Source organism: Bubalus kerabau, chromosome 1, assembly GCF_029407905.1.
Source record: "Bubalus kerabau isolate K-KA32 ecotype Philippines breed swamp buffalo chromosome 1, PCC_UOA_SB_1v2, whole genome shotgun sequence".
In the NCBI taxonomy this organism is placed as follows: Eukaryota; Metazoa; Chordata; class Mammalia; order Artiodactyla; family Bovidae; genus Bubalus; species Bubalus kerabau.
Window position 1 is genome coordinate 89,714,070 of NC_073624.1, and position 23,736 is coordinate 89,737,805.

General features: G+C 40.9%; 1 pseudogene; it reads left to right on the plus strand.

The window, feature by feature from the left end:
* Window positions 1–284: 284 nt before the first annotated feature.
* LOC129649802 (dnaJ homolog subfamily C member 28-like) lies at window positions 285–20,794 on the plus strand (annotated as a pseudogene).
* The last annotated feature ends 2,942 nt before the right edge of the window (window positions 20,795–23,736 follow it).

Here is a 23,736-nt window from a genome sequence, read left to right on the forward strand (position 1 = left end):
AGCGGCTGCTGCTTCCTCTAACTTAATGCTAGAACAATTCCTCTGCCCAAATGCTCTGTCCCAGCTCCCATGTTTCACTGCTTTAACTCTGCCACTATTCTACCTCCTATTGAAAAATCCAAACAACCCCAAGAATGATATTGAGCCTCTGTTCACCTTTAATGAGTTTTATAGCCATGAAGGAGTTAGTCTCTAGGAAAGCAGTTAAAGAGCACTGCTCCCCTTCCTACCAGGACCCAGGAAGTACAAGCCTACCTGGGTTCAGTAAAGAACCCCACACGGTCATGACACCAGATGGAGACTGGTACTGGAGAGATCTGGCAAGGTGAGGGAGCAAGGGGGAGAAGTGAAGAGAGGAAAGGATGAGAGTGCTGAAGAAGGCATACAGTTTGGGCCAAGATTAGCCCAGTAAAAGAACAGAGAGAGGTCCTCCCACAGGAAAGGAGTTTTGGGAGGTTATGTCAAAGAGGCACTGCAGAGCTTTAAAGTCAGACAGTGCCGGGTTTAGTCCCAACTCAGTCTCTTACTAGCTCATTAACTCTGTAGACTGCAACCCTGTAAAAAATAATAACTCCCCCCACCTCTGGGAGCAGTGAGGAAGACTGAAAAGTGGACAAGGGGGCTAGTACAAGGTCCAGTTCAGTTCAGTTGCTCAGTGGTGTCTGACTCTTTGGGACCCCATGGACTGCAGCACACCAGGCTTCCCTGACCATCACCAACCCTGGAGCTTGCTCAAACTCATGTCCATCGAGTCAGTGACATCATCCAGACATCTCATCCTCTGTTGTTCCCTTCTCCTCCTGCTTTCAATCTTTCCCAGCATCAGGGTCTTTTCAAATGAGTCATTTTTTCCCATCAGGTGGCCAAAATATTGGAGCTTCAGCTTCAGCATTAATCCTTCCAATGATTATTCAAGACTGATTTCCTTTAAGATTGACTGTTTTTATCTCCTCGGTCCAGTCCTCAGTAAAATCCTTATGACTACTGACACCTTAGAGTATTTCTACTGTGATGAGAGAAAGAGATTTCAGAGGGTCTTGCTGAAAGATGGAGCCAACATAAATGGCCTTACCAGATTCTCCATATCTTCTCATTTGTGTGCTAACAAACTTGATAGTTTTAGGTCAGCTTATCCTTGAGAATCTTTTAAATCAGTAGCACATTATCAGACTTTAAACATTGTGTTATGGGAGCTTGCTTCAATCAAAACACAGAGAATCTTTATTAATAGCAACACATTCTTTGTAACTTAAAAGGAGCATTCTGATCTTAAATACAGATAGTAGTTTAAGCAAGGACTGTTCTCTATTCCAGTTTCTGAGAAAACCATCATCTTTTCATGAATTAGGCCAGGGAGTGACTCATCTTTCAGCACATTTCTGCAAACAAGAGAAAAGAAAGGTCATGGGAAACAGTTACAGAGCACTATTTGTGGTAATAAAATATTAATGATGGCTGGATACATGACTGTAGTGGCTGGATACATGACTGTAGTTGCTGAAGAATCTTTGAAAAGATAGGGTAGAGAAAAGGGAGAGAAGGACAAGGAAAACATTGTAAGGACAGAGGAAATTTGTTGAGGATGGAATGTTTATATCCTTCCAATTTGGCTGGAAACAAATAGTAATGAGACCTTTTGGGGATCACTGGCCAAGAGGTTTTGAATCTACTATGTTGAATTAAAGTCTTGGTACATGTTTTTCACATAAAATGAATGTAATACTAATGAATGCACAGATTATTATAACAGCATCTTCATATACATTTATCCTTATCACACAACAGTCTTATGATGCTCATTTTACAGAGAAGGAAACTGAGGCTCAGAAATTTTAAATGACATGGTGAAAGTATGTGAATGTCTTTCTGTCTTATAACACTACATAGTGCTCTACAAGTGACTTAAGTATGCAGCTTGTTATGTAAATAGAGTTGTTAGGCTGCGAGGCTGTCATCAAGTTGTCAAAAGAGTCTAAAGATATTCCCAGGATGCTTTGCTCTAAGACAGAAGCTCATAACAGAATCAGTAATGAAATCCAACCTCTGTTAGCTTTATGGCCTTGTGTTGTCATTTTTTTCTATCGTGTCTGTTTCTAAAGAATTGATTTAGCAAAAAAACAATGAACATTTTGTACATTTGTATAACACATTACAATATGCAGAAAAGTGGGCTCTGTGGTGCTCAGGTCTCTGTTTGTGGGTGCTGTATGGATCTAGAAACTTTAGTAATCTCATGCTTTGGGATCCTACTATAATTCTTCTGAAGAGAAGGGGCCTTTATCTTTCATGTGTGTTCGTGCATGTGTGCTCAGTCATGTCCAACTCTGAAACTCTATGGACTATAACCCACCAGGCTCCTCTGTCTGTGGAATTTTGCAGGCAAGAATAGTGGAGTGGGTTGCCATTGCATTCTCCAGGGTATCTTCCCAACTCAGGGATCATATTCTGGTATTAACCAAGGTTTCATTACTGTAGATACATCATTCCCTGCTATGGCTAAAATCCTACACATAACGACTAAAAACAATGGAAAATTATTTTAAATAGTAGAAATCAGAATATGATGGAATTCAACATGAAAGTAGCCTAATAATTATACCTTTTCTTTTGAGCTTCAAAGCCTACAAATGACATACAAAATAAGAGCAAAGCTATCCCTTCTCCAAAATAGGATACTAAAATATAAAGAAGCCCTTACAGATTGTTTTGTTTTAGCTCTTTATTTGGGAGGCAGTATAGCACCTTGGAGAAGGCAATGGCACCCCACTCCAGTACTCTTGCCTGGAAAATCCCATGGATGGAGGAGCCTGGTAGGCTGCAGTCCATGGGGTCGTGAAGAGTCGGACACGACTGAGCGACTTCCCTTTCACTTTTCACTTTCATGCACTGGAGACGGAAATGGCAACCCACTCCAGTGTTCTTGCCTGGAGAATCCCAGGGACAGGGGAGCCTGGTGGGCTGCCATCTCTGGGGTCGCACAGAGTCGGACACAACTGAAGTGACTTAGCAGCAGCATAGCACCTTAGTCAAGAATGTAGAGGAGGAGGTCCTAACATGGCAGAGGAATAGGACGGGGAGACCACTTTCTCCCCCACAAATTCATCAAAAGAACATTTGAACGCAGAGCAAATTCCACAAAACAACTTCTGAATCCTGGCAGAGGACATCAGGCACCCAGAAAGGTAGCCCATTGTCTTCGAAAGGAGATAGGACAAAATATAAAAGATAAAAAGAGAGACAAAAGAGGTAGGGATGGAGATCTGTCCTGGGAAAGGAGTCTTAAAAGAGAAGTTTCCAAACACCAGGAAACACTCTCTCTGGTGGGTCTGTGGCAAGCCTTGGAATCTCAAAGGTCAAAATAACTAGGAAGAAAAATAAATAATTTAACCCCACAGATTACGTGCCCAACGGTAACTCCCAACGGAGAAGCAGCATAGACGCCTGCATCTGCCACTAGCAAGTGGGGGCTGGACAGGGAGGCGTGGGCTGCATTGCTTAGAGTAAGGACTGGGCCTGAATGCCCCGAGGGCAATCTGAGGGAACTAGCTTGAGATAGCAACCCAGACTGTGGGATAGCTATCCCGGGAAAAGCCCTAACCTAAGACACCGCCAGGCCTGCTCACAGAACAAAGGACTGAGCAGAACTAGCCAGCTGCGGCCCAGCCCATCCCCCGCTGGAGATAGGCAGGCAAAGGCAGCCAGAGCCAGAAGGGGGCAATCATGGCCCCAGAGAGGCATCCTGTACCAAACTGCAAGCAGACTTTGTTGCTAACCAAGACTTCTTGGGATTCTGGACAGTCAACATCCACCAGTAAGGTTGCAGCCAGAGATCAGCTTCCCAGAAGAGACACACAGCACACCTGAGAAGGCATGCCCGTTGTACACCCAGAAAACCGAGCGGCTGGGGCAGGGGAGGTGATAAGTCACAGCCTTCAACTGGGTGTGACCATGCTCACCAAGCACCTGGTCACCTGAGCTGCTCAGACCTGGGATGGGCACAACCAAGTCTGCACCTTTATGGAGTACCTGAGAACCTGAACCTGAGCAGCTTAGACCTGGGGAGTGCAAGCAACCCAGGGCCAGCATCAGACAGTTCCCGGCAGAGCAACCTAGAGCCTGAACAGTGCAGACTGGGAAAGCACATACACTGTAAGTGGGGACAAACCCCGTGTGGCTGAATCACTGTGAGCACACGCCAGTGGTATTTGTTTGTAGTGTTCCTCCCTTCCCACAGCACGACTGAACAAGTGAGCCTAAAAAAAAGTGACCACCACCGCCCCACTTTTGTCAGGGCAGAAATTAGACACTGAAGAGACCAGCAAACAGAAGAAGCTAAAATAAACAGAGGGAACCACTTTGGAAGTGACAGGTGCAATAGATTAAAACCCTGTAGTTAGCACAGACTACATAGGAAGGGGCCTATAGACCTTGAGAAGTACAAGCTGGACCAAGGAACTATCTGAAAATGAACTGACCTCATACTGTCCACAATAGCTCCAGAGAAAGTCTTATATATACTTTTACTATTATCATTTTTTTAATTAAAAAAAATTTTTTTTTCATTTTTAAGTCCCCTGTTACTCCTTTAATATTCATTTTTATAACCTACTATTACCTTGCAAGGTAACTAAAATGGACAGGAATGGGTGAATTTAACTCAGATGACCATTAGATCTACTACTGCAGGCAGGAATCCCTCAGAAGAAATGGAGTGGCCATCATGGTCAACAAAAGAGTCTGAAATGCAGTACTTGGATGCAATCTCATAAACAACAGAATGATCTCTGTTCGTTTCCAAGGCAAACCATTCAATATCACAGTAATCCAAGTCTATGCCCCAACCAGTAATGCTGAAGAAGCTGTAGTTGAAAGGTTCTATGAAGACCTACAAGACCTTTTAGAACTAACACCCAAAAAAGATGTCCTTTTCATTATAGGGGACTGGAATGCAAAAGCAGGAAGTCAAGAAACACCTGGAGTAACAGGCAAATTTGGCCTTGGAATATGGAATGAAGCAGGGCAAAGACTAATAGAGTTTTGCCAAGAAAATGCACTGGTCATAGCAAACACCCTCTTCCAACAACACAAGAGAAGACTCTACACATAGACATGATAGATGGTCAACACTGAAATCAGATTGATTATATTCTTTGCAGCCAAAGATGGAGAAGCTCTATACAGGCAGCAAAAACAAGACCAGGAGCTGACTGTGGCTCAGATCATGAACTCCTTATTGCCAAATTCAGACTTAAATCGAAGAAAGTGGGGAAAACCACTAGACCATTCAGGTATGACCTAAATCAAATCCCTTATGACTATACAGTGGAAGTGAGAAATAGATTTAAGGGACTAGATCTGATAGACAGAGTACCTGATGAACTATGGACTGAGGTTCGTGACATTGTACAGGAGACAGGGATCAAGACCATCCCCATGGAAAAGAAATGCAAAAAAGCAAAATGGCTGTCTGAGGAGACCTTCGGAGAAGGCAATGGCAAGCCACTCAAGTACTCTTGCCTAGAAAATCCCATGGATGGAGGAGCCTGGTGGGCTACAGTCCATGGGGTCGCTATGAGTGGTCGCGACTGAGTGACTTCACTTTCACTTTTCACTTTCACGCAATGGAGAAGGAAATTGCAACCCGCTCCAGTGTTCTTGCCTGGAGAATCCCAGGGACGGCAGAGCCTGGTGGGCTGCTGTCTATAGGGTCGCACCGAGTCGGACACGACTGAAGTGACTTAGCAGCAGCAGCACCAGAGGAGACCTTACAAATAGCTGTGAAAAGAAAAGAAGCGAAAAGCAAAGGAGAAAAGGAAAGATATAAACATCTGAATGCAGAGTTCCAAAGAATAGCAAGGAGAGATAAGAAAGCCTTCCTCAGCGACCAATGCAAAGAAATAGAGGAAAACAACAGAATGGGAAAGACTAGAGATCTCTTCAAGAAAATTAGAGATACCAAGGGAACATTTCATGCAAAGATGGGCTCGATAAAGGACAGAAATGGTATGGACCTAACAGAAGCAGAAGATATTAAGAAGAGGTGGCAAGAATACACAGAAGAACTCTACAAAAAAGATGTTCCTGACCCAGATAATCATGATGGTATGATCACTGACCTAGAGCCAGACATCCTAGAATGTGAAGTCAAGCGGGCATTAGAAAGCATCACTATGAACAAAGCTAGTGCAGGTGATGGAATTCCAGTGGAGCTATTCCAAATCCTGAAAGATGATGCTGTGAAAGTGCTGCACTCAATATGCCAGCACATTTGGAAAACTCAGCAGTGGCCACAGGACTGGAAAAGGTCAGTTTTCATTCCAATCTCAAAGAAAGGGAAAGCCAAAGGATGCTCAAACTACTGCACAATTGCACTCATCTCACACACTAGTAAAGTAATGCTCAAAATTCTCCAAGCCAGGCTTCAGCAATATGTGAACCATGAACTTCCAGATGTTCAAGCTGGTTTTAGAAAAGGCAGAGGAACCAGAGATCAAATTGCCAACATCCGCTGGATCATCAAAAAAGCAAGAGAGTTCCAGAAAAACATCTATTACTGCTTTATTGCCTATGTCAAAGCCTTTGACTGTGTGGATGACAATAAACTGTGGAAAATTCTGAGAGAGATGGGCATACCAGACCACCTGACCTGCCTCTTGAGAAACCTATATGCAGGTCAGGAAGCAACAGTTAGAACTGGATATGGAACAACAAACTAGTTCCAAATAAGAAAAGGAGTACATCAAGGCTGTATATTGTCACCCTGCTTATTTAACTTCTATGCAGGGTACATCATGAGAAATGCTGGGCTGGAAGAAGCACAAGCTGGAATCAAGATTGGTGGGAGAAATATCAATAACCTCAGATATGCAGATGACACCACCCTTATGGCAGAAAGTGAAGAGGAACTCAAAAGTCTCTTGATGAAAGTGAAAGTGGAGAGTGAAAAAGTTGGCTTAAAGCTCAACATTCAGAAAACGAAGATCATGGCATCTGGTCCCATCACTTCATGGGAAATAGATGGGGAAACAGTGTCAGACTTTATTTTTCTGGTCTCCAAAATCTCTGCAGATGGTGACTGCAGCCATGAAATTAAAAGATGCTTCCTCCTTGGAAGGAAAGTTATGACCAACCTAGATAGCATATTCAAAAGCAGAGATATTACTTTGCCAACAAAGGTCCGTCTAGTCAAGGCTGTGGTTTTTCCTGTGGTCATGTATGGATGTGAGAGTTGGACTGTGAAGAAAGCCGAGCACTGAAGAATTGATGCTTTTGAACTGTCGTGTTGGAGAAGACTCTTGAGAGTCCCTTGGACTGCAAGGAGATCCAACCAGTCCATTCTGAAGGAGATCAGCCCTGGGATTTCTTTGGAAGGAATGATGCTAAAGCTGAAACTCCAGTACTTTGGCCACCTCATGCGAAGAGTTGACTCATTGGAAAAGACTCTGAAGCTGGGAGGTATTGGGGGCAGGAGGAGAAGGGGACGACAGAGGATGAGATGGCTGGATGGCATCTCTGACTCAGTGGATGTGAGTCTGAGTGAACTCCGGGAGTTGGTGATGGACAGGGAGGCCTGGCGTGCTGCAATTCATGGGGTCTCAAAGAGTCGGACACGACTGAGCAACTGAACTGAACTGAACTGATTACCTTGCAAAAAAAAAAGGCCCTATTTTTAAAGCAAATTTCATATATATATATATATATATATATATATATATATATATAATAGTTTTTGTGACTTTTTTTTTTAATATTGTATTTTTGAGAATCTAACCTCTACTCTTGGAGAAGGCAATGTATCTATAGACTGGCTGCCCAAAGTCACACCAAACCCACTAACCTCTCAAAACTCATTACTGGACACTTCATTGCACTCAAGAGAGAAGAAATCCAGTTCCACCCACCAGAACACCAACACAAGCTTCCCTAACCAGGAAACATTGACAAGCCACCTGTGCAACCCCACCCACAGCAAGGAACCCCCACAATAAAGAGGAGCCACAAACTGCCAGAATACAAAAGGCCACCCCAAACACAGCAATATAAACAAGATGAAAAGGCAGAGAAATAGTCTCCCACTATTAGTCTCCCAGAAATAGTCTCCCACTCCCAGAAATAGTCTCCCACTAGGTAAAGGAACAGGATAAATGCCCACCAAACCAAACAAAAGAGGAAGAGATAGGAAATCTACCTGATAAAGAATTACAAATAATGATAGTGTAAATGATCCAAAACCTTGAAAACAAATTGGAGTTACAAATAAATACCTGTAGACAAGGATCAAGAAGATGCAAGAAAGGTTTAACAAGGACCTAGAAGAGATTAAAAAAGAGTCAATATATAATGAATAATGCAATAAATGAGATCAAAAACACTCTGGAGGGAACCAACAGTAGAATAACGGAGGCAGAAGATAGGATAAGTGAGGTAGAAGATAGAATGGTTGAAATAAATGAAACAGAGAGGAAAAAAGAAAAAAGAATTAAAAGAAATGAGGACAACCTCAGAGACCTCTGGGACAATTTTAAACGCCCAAACATTCGAATCATAGGAGTCCCAGAAGAAGACAAAAAGAAAGACCATGAGAAAATACTTGAGGAGATAATAGTTGAAAACTTCCCTAAAATGGGGAAGGAAATAATCACCCAAGTCCAAGAAACCCAGAGAGTCCCAAACAGGATAAACCCAAGGCGAAACACCACAAGACATATATTAATCAAATTAACAAAGATCAAACACAAAGAACAAATATTAAAAGCAGCGAGGGAAAAACAACAAATAACACACAAGGGGATTCCCATAAGGAATAGCTGATCTTTCAATAGAAACTCTTCAGGCCAGGAGGGAATGGTAGGACATACTTAAAGTGATGAAAGAAAATAACCTACAGCCCAGATTACTGTACCCAGCAAGGATCTCATTCAAATATGAAGGGGAAATCAAAAGCTTTACAGACAAGCAAAAACTGATAGAATTCAGCTCCACCAAACCAGCTCCCCAACACATGCTAAAGGATCTTCTCTAGATAGGAAACACAGAAAGGGTGTATAAACTCAAACTCAAAACAATAAAGTAAATGTCAACGGGATCATACTTATCAGTAATTACCTTAAACGTAAATGGGTTGAATGCCCCAACCAAAAGACAAAGACTAGCTGAATGGATACAAAAACAAGACCCCTATATATGTTGTCTACAAGAGACCCACCTCAAAACAGGGGACACATACAGACTGAAAGTGAAGGGCTGAAAAAAGATATTCTATGCAAATAGAGACCAAAAGAAAGCAGGAGTAGCAATACTCATATCAGATAAAATAGACTTTAAAACAAAGGCTATGAAAAGAGACAAAGATGGATACTACATGATGATCAAAGGATCAATCCAAGAAGAGGATATAACAATCATAAATATATATGCACCCAACATAGGAGCACCACAATATGTAAGACAAATGCTAACAAGTATGAAAGGGGAAATTAACAATAACACAATAATAGTGGGAGACTTTAATACCCCACTCACACCTATGGATAGATCAACTAAACAGAAAATTAACAAGAAAACACAAACTTTAAATGATACAATAGACCAGTTAGACCTATTTGATATCTATAGGGCATTTCGCCCCAAAACAATGAATTTCACCTTTTTCTCAAGTGCACACGGAACCTTCTCCAGGATAGATCACATCCTGGGCCATAAATCTAGCCTTGGTAAATTCAAAAAAATTGAAATCATTCTAAGCATTTTTTCTGACCACAATGCAATAAGATTAGATCTCAATTACAGGAGAAAAACTATTAAAAATCCCAACATATGGAGGCTGAACAATACGCTGCTAAATAACCAACAAATCACAGAAGAAATCAAAAAAGAAATTAAAATAAGCATATAAACAAATGAAAATGAAAACACAACAACCCAAAACCTGTGGGACACTGTAAAAGCAGTGCTAAGGGGAAGGTTCATAGCAATACAGGCTTACCTCAAGAAACAAGAAAAACGTCAAATAAATAACCTAACTCTACATCTAAAGCAACTAAAAAAGGAAGAAATGAAGAACCCCAGGGTTAGTAGAAGGAAAGAAATCTTAAAAATTAGGGTAGAAATAAATGCAAAAGAAACAAAAGAGACCATAGCAAAAATCAACAAAGCTAAAAGCTGGTTCTTTGAGAAGATAAATAAAATTGACAAACCATTAGCCAGACTCATCAAGAAACAAAGGGAAAAAAATCAAATCAATAAAATTAGAAATAAAAATGGAGAGATCAACACAGAAATACAAAGGATCATAAGAGACTATTATCAGCAACTACATGCAAATAAAATGGACAACTTGGAAGAAATGGACAAATTCTTAGAAAAGTACAACTTTCCAAAACTGAACCAGGAAGAAATAGAAAATCTTAACAGACCCATCACAAGCACAGAAATTGAAACTGTAATCAGAAACTTCCAACAAACAAAAGCCCCAGACCAGACAGCTTCACAGCTGAATTCTACCAAAAATTTAGAGAAGAGGTAACACCTATCCTACTCAAACTCTCCCAGAAAATTGTAGAGGAAGATAAACTTCCAAACTCATTCTATGAGGCCACTATCACCCTAATACCAAAACCTGACAAAGATGCCACAAAAAAAGAAAACTACAGGCCAATATCACTGATGAACATAGATGCAAAAATCCTTAACAAAATTCTAGCAAACAGAATCCACAACATACTAAAAAGATTATACATCATGACCAAGTGGGCTTTATCCCAGGGATGCAAGGATTCTTCAATATCCACAAATCAATCAATGTAATACACCACATTAACAAATTGAAAAATAAAAACCATATGATTATCTCAATAGATGCAGAGAAAGCCTTTGACAAAATTCAACATCCATTTATGATAAAAACCCTCCAGAAAGCAGGAATAGAAAGAACATACCTCAACATAATAAAAACTATATATGACAAGCCCACAGAAAACATTATCCTCGTGGTGAAAAATTGAAAGCATTTCCTCTAAAGTCAGGAACAAGACAAGGGTACCCACTCTCACCACTACTATTCAACGTAGTTTTGCAAGTTTTGGCCACAGCAATCAGAGCAGAAAAAGAAATAAAAGGAATCCAAATTGGAAAAGAAGAAGTAAAACTCTCACTATTTGCAGATGACATGATCCTCTACATAGAAAACCCTAAAGACTCCACCAGAAAATTACTAGAGCTAATCAATGAATATAGTAAAGTTTCAGGATATAAAATCAACACACAGAAATTCCTTGCATTCCTATACACTAACAATGAGAAAACAGAGAAATTAAGGAAACAATTCCATTCACCATTGCAATGAAAAGAATAAAATACTTAGGAATATATCTACCTAAAGAAACGAAAGACCTATATATAGAAAACTATAAACACTGGTGAAAGAAATCAAAGACGGCACTAATAGATAGAGAAATATACTGTGTTCCTGGATCAGAAGAATCAATATAGTGAAAATGAGTATACTTCCCAAAGCAATCTATAGATTCAATGCAATCCCTATCAAACTACCAACTGTATTTTTTAGAGAACTAGAACAAATAATTTCACAATTTGTATGGAAATACAAAAAACCTCGAATAACCAAAGCAATCTTGAGAAAGAAGAATGGAACTGGAGGAATCAACCTGCCTGACTTCAGTCTATACTACGAAGCCACAGTCATCAAGACAGTCATCAAAGACAGAAGTATAAATCAAGGGAACAAAATAGAAAGCCTAAAGATAAATCCACACACCTATAGACACCTTATCTTTGAAAAAGGAGGCAAGAATATACAATGGAGAAAAGACAATCTATTTAACAAGTGGTGCTGGGAAATCTGGTCAACCCCTTGTAAAAGAATGAAACTAGAACCCTTTCTAACACCATACACAAAAATAAACTCAAAAGGGATTAAAGATCTAAACATAAGACCAGAAACTATTAAACTCCTAGAGGAAAACATAGGCAAAACACTCTCTGACATAAACCACAGCAGGATCCTCTATGACCCACCTCCCAGAATATTGGAAATAAAAGCAAAAATAAACAAATGGGACCTAATTAAAATTAAAAGCTTCTGCACAGCAAAGGAAACTATAAGCAAGGTAAAAAGACAGCCTTCAGAATGGGAGAAAATAATAGCAAATGAAGCACCAGAAAAAGAATTAATCTCAAAAATATACAAGCAACTTCTGCAGCTCAATTCCAGAAAAATAAATGACCCAATCAAAAAGTGGGCCAAAGGACTAAACAGACATTTCTCCAAAGAAGACATACAGATGGCTAACAAACATATGAAAAGATGCTCAACATCATTCATTATCAGAGAAATGCAAATCAAAACCACAATGAGGTACCATTTCATGCCAGTCAGAATGGCAGCTATCCAAAAGTCTACAAGCAATAAGTGCTGGAGAAGGTGTGAAGAAAAGGGAACCCTCTTACACTGCTGGTGGGAATGCAAACTAGTACAGCCACTATGGAGAACGGTGTGGAGATTCCTTAAAAAACCGGAAATAGAACTGCCATACGACCCAGCAATCCCATTGCTGGGCACACACACCAAGGAAACCAGAATTGAAAGAGACACGTGTACCCCAATGTTCATCGCAGCACTATTTATAATAGCCAGGACATGGAAGCAACCTAGATGTCCATCAGCAGATGAATGGATAAGAAAGCTGTGTACATATATGCAATGGAATATTACTCAGCCATTAAAAAGAATACATTTGAATCAGTTCTAATGAGGTGGATGAAACTGGAGCCTATTATACAGAGTGAAGTAAGCCAGAAAGAAAAACACCAATACAGTATACTAACGCAAATATATATGAAATTTAGAAAGATGGTAACAATAACCCTGTATGTGAGACAGCAAAAGAGACACAGATGTACAGAACAGTTTTTTTGGACTCTGTGGGAGAGGGTGAGGGCAGGATGATATGGGAGAATGACATTGAAACATGTAAATTATCACATGTGAAACGAATCGCCAGTCCAGGTTTGATGCATGATACAGGGTGCTCAGGGCTGGTGCACTGGGATGACCCAGAGGGATGGGGTGGGGAAGGAGGTGGGAGGGGGGTTCAGGATGGGGAACACATGTACACCCATGGCAGATTCATGTCAATGTATGACAAAACCAATACAATATTGTAAAGTAAAAGTAAATAAATTAATAAAACTGAGATTAAAAAAAAAAGAATGTATACCCTTGGTTAAGAATCTAAGCTGCCTGGATTCAAATTGCAGCTTTACCATTTAAATATTCACCTGGGCAAGTTATTTCAGCCATTTAAATCCAGTTTACTCATCTGTAGCATGAGCATCAGAGCAGTGTTCTCCTCATAGAGTCACAGGCAAAATTTTAAAAGTTCATCTGTGAAGAGATATTGACTTAGTTCCTGGACTGTGTTGGTTCTGTTCATGTCGTTGTGTGTTGAAGCATTTAAGCAATCAAAAAGAAATTTGGGAAGAAAGAATCATATTAGCTGAGCAGGAAGTTGTAAACCTATCCTTTTCTTGCACATCACAGACTTTTATCTCTGTGTTGCTTTCTAGAAAAGGAGGAAAGAAGCTGTTCCTGCCTTTCTGTAAGTGGATGTAGTTTATTTAACTTAATGAACTTGCCAGTGTGATTCTTGTTTGTTTGTTTTCCCTAGATTCAGCCAGGAAGAATAAGTCTTCTTAATTCTTGCCTGAAATATTCTATAGAAGTTGTATAGAACATTCTTCCTTAGAGCACAACGCCTGCGTGCGTGCTTGGTTGCTCAGTCGTGTCTGACTCTTCATGACCCCATGAACTGTAGCCCATCAGGCTCCTCTGTCCATGGGATTTTCCAGGCAAGAATACTGGAGTGGGTTGCCATGTCCTCCTCCAGGGGATCTTCCTCATTCAGGGACTGAACCTGAGTCTCTTATGTCTCTTGCATTGGCAAGTGGGTTCTTTACCACTAGCGCCATCTGGGAAGCCCCTAATGCACAGTAGGCTTTCTGTCAAATATGCATGAAAATGAGATTTTTAATATCTTGATTTTATTATATACAAAATCAGTTTGATTTTTCAGTATATAACAAAACATTTCCAAACGTAGAGGCTTAAAAATAATTATGTGTTAGTTCAAAATTCTGTAAGTCAGCATTCAGGTTGGACTTGTTTAAGCGGTTTCTCCACTGGTCTTACCTAGGCTCACTCATGTGGTTGCTGTCGTTTATGTGGTGGACTAGCTGGGGGCTAGCTGGTGCTTGATGGCTCACTTGCATATCTGGTGGTTGGCTGGGGCAACAGAGTAGCTGGGTCACATGTCTCCAGTGTCCACCAGGCTACTCTGGGCTTTTTCACATGGTAGCTGGGTTCCAAAAACAGCAAGACAGAGGACAACTCCTGGTGAACAAGCATTTGTCAAGCCTCTGCTTATGCCATGCTTGCTACTGTCCTGTTGGCCAAAATAAATCATATGACCAAACCAAGATTCAAAGCATGGAGAAATAGACTCCATCTCTTGATGGTAAAAACTGCAAAATAATGTTGCCATTTTTTCCTTAGTATTGAATTATAATCCTCCTCAGGAAAAACTAAATCCACTTGATTGCAAATAGCATGGAACATAAAAATTGAACTATAAAGACTGAAATTCTTACCTCTAATTTTTGACTAAAGTGAAGAGACTCATATAAGATATGAGATAAGGATAGAGAGTGGAATCAGTCAATGGTTATGCATGTTGTACCTACCAAGCTAGGGTAGTATACATAATTTAATAGTAGAGGAAGAGGGCTTTGTTCGGTTCACATAAGTCATATTCCCCTCACTCAAGGATATTGTAGTCAGCTGATTTCAGAGATGCAGAAGGCCACACCACAAGGTAGTTTGTGATAACATTATGAGAATGACGCAGCTAAGAAGTATTGAAGTTCCGTGGAATGTGCATTTAAGGGGTAGAAAAACTCCTAGGAGGAGGAAGTAAGGCTTCAGTTCAGTTCAGTCACTCAGTTGTGTCCTACTCTTTGTGACCCCATGGACTGCAGCATGCCAGGCCTCCCCCTCCATCACCAACTCCCAGAGTTTACTCAAACTCATGTGCATTGAATCGGTGATGCCATCCAAATATCTCATCCTCTGTCATCCCCTTCTCCTTCCACCTTCAATCTTTCCCAGCATCAGGGTCTTTTCCAATGAGTCAGTTCTTTGCATCAGGTGGCCAAATTATTGGAGTTTCAGGTTCAGCATCAGTTCTACCAATGAATATTCAGGACTGATTTCCTTTAGGATGGACTGGTTGGATCTCCTTTCTGTCCAAGGGACAGTTTAAACACCACAGTTTTAAAGTATCAATTCTTTGGTGCTTAGCTTTCTTTATAGTCCAACTCTCGCAACCATATATGACTACTGGAAAAAACATAGCTTTGATTAGATGGACCTTTATTGGCAAAGTAATGTCTCTGCTTTTTAATATGCTGTCTAGGTTGGTCATAACTTTTCTTCCAAGGAACAAGCGTCTTTTAATTTCATGGCTGCAGTCATGCCAAGTGAGGCTTAAACAAAGCTAAAGATATGGTTGAATTTGCAAATAAAACAATAATGCTTTCCAAGGAATAACTGTCAAGAAATGGGTGCTAGCATGGGAATGAATTTTGCATATTGAAACAGTAAGGATCTCTAAAGGGCTGGAAGAGATGATACAGCAACTTGGATTTATAATACATAGTAGGTCAATTGCTTTCCATGCCTAAATTGAATCTAGCACTGAAATTAAGGATTTCAGGTCTCTGAAGGCCAGATTTGTCTTCCTAAAATACTGTTCCCACCCCCATTCCTCTTTTGCTCATTGCAAATCTTTGATGGCTACCCTTGGTACATAAGAATGAGTTTGTACTGCAGAGCTTACTTAGCATTAAACGAACTCTTGCAATATGCCTCAAATCACATTTTCAGTCTTCTCTCTCACTCCTCCTCTATTACATTTTAAATTTTTCTCTGGATCTGTAGCTATTAAATATTGTATGAAATCTCTCTTTACCCAGCTTAAAAATTCTTAGGCTTTTTAGATTTTCAAACTTAATGTTGGGTTTTGAATAATAACAATAGTGAATTCTAGACCCTTACAAGCAGAATTTGAAATGAAATTACAAATGTTCTTTAAGAATAGTAATCACAGGAATCTCTACCATGTAGCTTTTAGTTTAAATTTCAAGTATTTTCCTAAAATATTTCTTTTACTACATAGGTTCTAGCAAAGGATGGTTACCATCAATCAATATTATTTCCCACTGAGTACCCAGCACTGGCAGGAGCTATTTTTAAATCCTATCTCCTATTTGGGTCGTGAAGATCTTTTTTGTACAGTTCTTCTGTGTATTCTTGCCACCTCTTCTTAATATCTTCTGCTTCTGTTAGGTTCATACCATTTCTGTCCTTTATTGAGCCCATCTTTGCACGAAATGTTCCCTTGGTATGTCTAATTTTCTTGAAGAGATCTCTGCTGCTGCTAAGTCACTTCAGTAGTGTCCGACTCTGTGTGACCCCATAGACAGCAGCCCACCAGGTTCCCCATCCCTGGGATTCTCCAGGCAAGAACACTGGAGTGGGTTGCCATTTCCTTCTCCAAAAGAGATCTCTAGTCTCTCTCATTCTGTTGTTTTCCTCTATTTCTTTGCATTGATCGCTGAGGAAGGCTTTCTTATCTCTCCTTGCTATTCTTTGGAACTCTGCATTCAGATGCTTATATCGTTCCTTTTCTCCTTGGCTTTTTGCTTCTCTTCTTTTCACAGCTATTTGTAAGGCCTCCCCAGACAGCCATTTTGCTTTTTTGCATTTCTTTTCCATGGGGATGGTCTTGATCCCTGTCTCCTGTACAATGTCACGAACCTCAGTCCATAGTTCATCAGGCACTCTGTCTATCAGATCTAGTCCCTTAAATCTATTTCTCACTTCCACTGTATAATCATAAGGGATTTGATTTAGGTCATACCTGAATGGTCTAGTGGTTTTCCCCACTTTCTTCAATTTAAGTCTGAATTTGGCAATAAGGAGTTCATGGTCTGAGCCATAGTCAGCTCCCGGTCTTGTTTTTGCTGCCTGTATAGAGCTTCTCCATCTTTGGCTGCAAAGAATATAATCAATCTGATTTCGGTGTTGGCCATCCAGTGATGTCCATGTATAGAGTCTTCTCTTGTGTTGTTGGAAGAGGGTGTTTGCTATGACCAGTGCATTATCTTGTCAAAACTCTATTAGCCTTTGCCTTGCTTCATTCCGTACTCCAAGGCCAAATTTGCCTGTTACTCCAGGTGTTTCTTGAGTTCCTACTTCTGCATTCCAGTCCCCTATAATGAAAAGGACATCTTTTTTGGGTGTTAGTTCTAAAAGGTCTTGTAGGTCTTCATAGAACCATTCAACTTCAGCTTCTTCAGCATTACTGGTTGGGGCATAGGCTTGGAATACCATGGTATTAAATGGTTTGCCTTGGAAACGAACAGAGATCATTCTGTTATTTTTGAGATTGCATCCAAGTACTGCATCTCAGAGTCTTTTGTTGACCATGATGGCTACTCCATTTCTTCTAAGGGATTCCTGCCCGCAGTAGTAGATATAATGGTCATCTGAGTTAAATTCACCCATTCTAGTCCATTTTAGTTCACTGATTCCTAGAATGTCAACGTTCACTCTTGCCATCTTCTGTTTGACCACTTCCAATTTGCCTTGATTCATGGACATTCCAGGTTCCTATGCAATATTGCTCTTTACAGCATCGGACCTTGCTTCTATCACCAGTCACATCCACAACTGAGTATTGCTTTTGCTTTGGCTCCATCCCTTCATTCTTTCTGGAGTTATTTCTCCACTGATCTCCAGTAGTATATTGGGCACCTACTGACCCGGGGAGTTCCCCTTTCAGTATCCTATCATTTTGCCTTTTCATACTGTTACTCCTTGGAAGGAAAGTTATGACCAACCTAGATAGCATATTGAAAAGCAGAGACATTACTTTGCCGACAAAGGTCCGTCTAGTCAAGGCTATGGTTTTTCCAGTGGTCATGTATGGATGTGAGAGTTGGACTGTGAAGAAAGCTGAGTGCCGAAGAATTGATGCTTTTGAACTGTCGTGTTGGAGAAGACTCTTGAGAGTCCCTTGGACTGCAAGGAGATCCAACCAGTCCATCCGAAAGGAGATCAGTCCTGGTTGTTCATTGGAACGACTGATTTTGAAGCTGAAACTCCAATACTTTGGCCACCTCATGAGAAGAGTTGACTCATTGGAAAAGACCCTGATGCTGGGAGGGATTGGGGGCAGGAGAAGAAGGGTACGACAGAGGATGAGATGGCTGGATGGCATCACCAACTCGATAGACATGAGTTTGAGTGAACTCCGGGAGTTGGTGATGGACAGGGAGGCCTGGCATGCTGTGATCCATGGGGTCGCAAAGAGTTGGACATGACTGAGCAACTGAACTGAACTGAACTGATCTCCTATTTGGCCTGGACTGTCTAAACCTTTTATTGCATTTTTTTTTTTAAGAAGAAGTGTATCTTTCACTGTTCCAGAGATATGCCCCATGAACCAAATATGAGTTTTGTGTACTTATCCTAGTATTTAGGCTGTGAGTGGCAGGACATATCTCCTTCACTATATACTTTCTAAATCAAGCAGTAAAGCAAAAGGAATTTTTTTTAATGTTCAAATTTGTGAGATATTTCAAGATGGATAGTGTTCAATTTTAAAAAATAACAAAATCATCTTTACCCACGATGGAAAGCAGAGTTTGATAAAGCAGTTTCTCAAACTGTCTAGGAGTTTGGCAGTGAAATTTTTTTGGTGTAAAATCATTAAAATAATGTAATTTATTTTTGATGACTTCTCAAAATTCTTGAAAGGGATAGCTTTAATGTAATTTTAGATTCCTCACTATTTTTGACCAAAACACATCAGCACAAATCAAGAACCATCTTCTGGATTTCCCTGATGGTGCAGTGGATAAGAATCTGCCTGCTAATGCAGGGGACACAGATTCAATCCTTGATCCAGAAAGATCCCACATGCCATGCAGCAGCTAAGCCTGTGCACCGCAACTACTGAGCCTGGGCTCTGGAGCCCAAGAGACACAACTAGTGACCCCAAGTGCTGCAACTATTGAAGCCCACACGCCTAGAGCCTATACTCCACACCAAGAGAAGCCACCACGGTGAGAAGCCCCCACTTACTGCAACTAGCCCAAACAAAGCAACAAAGGCCCAGGATGGCCAGAAATTAATTTTTTTTTTTTTTTTTTTTAAGAACCATTTTCGGCCCAGGAAGGGGCGGGGCCTCCCGAAAGGTCCTGCTCCTGTCTTCTTGAGAAGACTAAGGCTTAAAGGAGATTCTGGGTTTCTCTGGTAAGGTAGGACATCTGTCCCTATTAGGTAGAATACTGCCCGCCGCACCCCGAGGGTTCCCTCTGTGTAAAAGGCAGATGGTCTAGCCCAAGGGCGGAGACTGCCGCGGGCTTCCCGCGGAGAAGCCTGTGGCGGGAAGGGCAGATGGCGCACGCACGCGCAGAGGCTCAGCTTGGGGCGCGAGCCGCTGAGCCGCGTCTGAGATCATTGCTAGGGAAGAACTCTGGGTACCATAAGGAGCACAACGTATGTGATGATGGCTCAGATCTTAAGACCTCATCTGAGAAGTGCTTCAGTGATTCCTAATCGAATGAAAATGGGTCCATATCTTGGTGTCATAAGAACTAGAATGATGTCAACTCATAAATCCAAAAGGAATATAAGAGAATATTATGGGCTGCTGAATCTGGATGAAGGCTGTTCTGCAAGATGATGTCAGGGAATCTTTTCGTAAGCTTACCAAGCAATACCATCCAGACGGTGGCTCTAGTACTGCTGATTCTGCAACGTTTATAAGGATTGAAGAAGCTTACAGGAAGGTACTTTCCCACGTGATAGAACAGACAAATCCCAGACAGAGTAAAGTTGAAGACACAGAAGAAGAAGAAGAAAAATTCAAATATAAAGCACCCCAACACCGGCATTACTTAAGTTTTGAGGGTATTTGTTTGGGGACTCCTAGTCAACGAGAGAAGCAGTACAGGCAGTTTAGAGCACACCGTGCAACTGAACAAGTGATGGAATACCAAAAGCAGAAACTGCAAAGCCAGTGTTTCACTGATAGTGTCACTGTTAAAGATGTAAGACACAGTAAGGAACAAAAGATAACTCAGGCAATAGAGCGTTTGGTGGAGGATCTCATTCAGGAATCAATGGCAAAAGGAGACTTTGACAATCTCAGCGGGAAAGGAAAAGCTCTGAAAAAATGTTCTGCTGTTCATATATTGATCCTATGACTCACAACCTGAACAGAATATTGATAGATAATGGATACCAACCAGAATGGATCCTAATGCAAAAGGAAATAAAGGATACCACTGAGCAACTCAGAGAGGCAATTTTAGTGTCGAGGAAAAAAACTTGGGAATCCAATGACATCAGCGGAACAGAAACAGTGGGACCAAGTTTGTGAGCAGTTTCAAGAAAACATCAAAAAGCTAAATAAGCGAATTAATGATTTTAATTTAATTGTTCCCCTCCTGACTAGGCAGAAGGTCCATTTTGATGCACAGAAAGAAATTGCCAGAACCCAGGAAATAAACACAACCCTTATAAAAAACAAAAGAAATCACAGATAAAAACCCAAATAACACTGATCCGGGAGAAGGAGAGAAAACACCTGGAGTTAAGACAGATTTCTTTAACTGGATGAATGTGTGGAAATTTATTAAAATATAACCATCTCAATGTTCACAGTACTGCCCCAAATAATTTTCAGTAATATTAACACCACGCATAGAAGCTGAGGTTTCTTTCTATAACACAAGAGTTTGAGAACTGTGCACCTCTGTGCTTTTCACAAAACAACCCACATCTCCAGTGATGTGTAAGTGAGTGAGAGAACTGTAAGAAACTGAGTCTGAGAAATATTCGACCAGCTTTGTTCTGAGGACATAGCAAGACAAGAGGAAACAATTTAATATTGACACTTGAGTTTATTAAAGCACAAAACTAGTCTAAGACTTTTGGGACCTTCTCTATATGTTTGGAAACGTTACGACAGGAAATTACTGTAATGGAGTTCCAGCAGTCTTCTTTTCTTTTTTTTTATTAAGGCCTTCTCTGTGGATACTGAATAAAGAAACCACCAAACATCTAGGTTGTACTTTGCCCTGTCTAACTTCATGAGCCAATGGCAGCAAAGATCCATCAGCCAAACTAACTAATTTAGCTATTCTAGAAATAGACTCCAATGTCCACTTTAAAGAGTTTATTTTCTGACCTCTCAGAGGTGGGTTCAATGGAAACAAAGTTTCACTTATGGCTTCATCTCTAATCAGAGTCAAAATGTTGGTTTTACATAAACCTATCTGAAGCCACTTGAAGAATTTTCCACAGTTTATTGTGATCCACACAGTCAAAGGCTTTGGCATAGTCAATAAAGCAGAAATAGATATTTTTCTGGAACTCTCTTGCTTTTTCTATGATCCAGCGGATGTTGGCAATTTGATCTCTGGTTCCTCTGCCTTTTCTAAAACCAGCTTGAACATCTGGAAGTTCACGGTTCACGTATTGCTGAAGCCTGGCTTGGAGAATTTTGAGCATTACTTTACTAGTGTGTGAGATGAGTGCAATTGTGTGGTAGTTTGAGCATTCTTTGGCATTGCCTTTCTTTGGGATTGGAATGAAAACTGACCTTTTCCAGTCCTGTGGCCACTGCTGAGTTTTCCAAATGTGCTGGCATATTGAATGCAGCACTTTCACAGCATCATCTTTCAGGATTTGGAATAGCTCAACTGGAATTCCATCACCTCCACTAGCTTTGTTCGTAGTGATGCTTTCTAAGGCCCACTTGACTTCACATTCCAGCATGTCTGCCTCTAGGTCAGTGATCACACCATCGTGATTATCTGGGTCGTGAAGGTCTTTTTTGTAGAGTTCTTCTGTGTATTCTTGCCACCTCTTCTTAATATCTTCTGCTGCTGTTAGGTCCATACCATTTCTGTCCTTTAGCGAGCCCATCTTTGCATGAAATGTTCCCTTGGTATCTCTAATTTTCTTGAAGAGATCTCTAGTCTTTCCCATTCTGTTGTTTTCCTCTGTTTCTTTGCCTTGATCGCTGAAGAAGGCTTTCTTATCTCTTCTTGCTATTCTTTGGAACTCTGCATTCAGATGTTTATAGCTTTCCTTTTCTCCTTTGCTTTTAGCTTCTCTTCTTTTCACACCTATTTGTAAGGCCTCCCCAGACAGCCATTTTGCTTTTTTGCATTTCTTTTCTATGGAATTCTTCAAGAGATGGGAATACCAGACCACCTGACCTGCCTCTTGAGAAACCTGTATGCAGGTCAGGAAGCAACAGTTAGAACTGGACATGAAACAACAGACTGGTTCCAAATAGAAAAAGGAGTTCGTCAAGGCTGTATATTGTCACCCTGTTTATTTAACTTATATGCAGAGTACATCATGAGAAACGCTGGACTGGAAGAAACACAAGCTGGAATCAAGATTGCCGGGAGAAATATCAATAACCTTAGATATGCAGATGACACCACCCTTATGGCAGAAAGTGAAGAGGAACTCAAAAGCCTCTTGATGAAAGTGAAAATGGAGAGTGAAAAAGTTGGCTTAAAGCTCAACATTCAGAAAACGAAGATCATGGCATCCAGTCCCACCACTTCATGTGAAATAGATGGGGAAACAGTGGAAACAGTGTCAGACTTTATTTTTCTGGGCTCCAAAATCACTACAGATGATGACTGCAGCCATGAAATTAAAAAATGCTTACTCCTTGGAAGGAAAGTTATGACCAACCTAGAGAGCATGTTGAAAAGCAGAGACTTTGCCAACAAAGGTCTATCTAGTGAAGGCTATGGTTTTTCCTGTGGTCATGTATGGATGTGAGAGTTGGACTGTGAAGAAGGCTGAGCACCGAAGAATTGATGCTTTTGAACTGTGGTGTTGGAGAAGACTCTTGAGAGTCCCTAGGACTGCAAGGAGATCCAACCAGTCCATTCTGAAGGAGATCAGCCCTGGGATTTCTTTGGAAGGAATGATGCTAAAGCTGGAACTCCAGTACTTTGGCCATCTCATGCGAAGAGTTGACTCATTGGAAAAGACTCTGATGCTGGGAAGGATTGGGGGCAGGAGGAGAAGGGGACGACAGAGGATGAGATGGCTGGATGGCATCACTGACTCGATGGACGTGAGTCTCAGTGAACTCCGGGAGTTGGTGATGGACAGGGAGGCCTGGCGTGCTGCGGTTCATGGGGTCGCAAAGAGTCAGACACAACTGAGCGACTGATCTGATCTGATCTGATCTGATCTGAAGCCTCTCTCTCTTATGTATCACACTTCTCAGAGGCTTCTTCAGTGAGAGGAATATATCACTTTATAGTTTAGGGATCCAATTTCCTGTCTTAGAAACCCTTTAATAAGCAACTACAAGATGTCAGAATTTTATGCTCACTTGCACCTTTGGCAAATGAGAAGAGATTGACATCCATGAGACTGTGTCCCATCCACTCTCAGAATGATGTGACTTTTTAAGGTCTGTATAATTGCCTTATTCACAGAATTGGGCAACTAGAAGGATATGGAGAGTTGTCAAAAGGAGCTGGTCTGTTTCCTTATTTATTCAGAGTGCTGTACTATGGAAGTGCCTCAGAAGCATGTCACTTGCC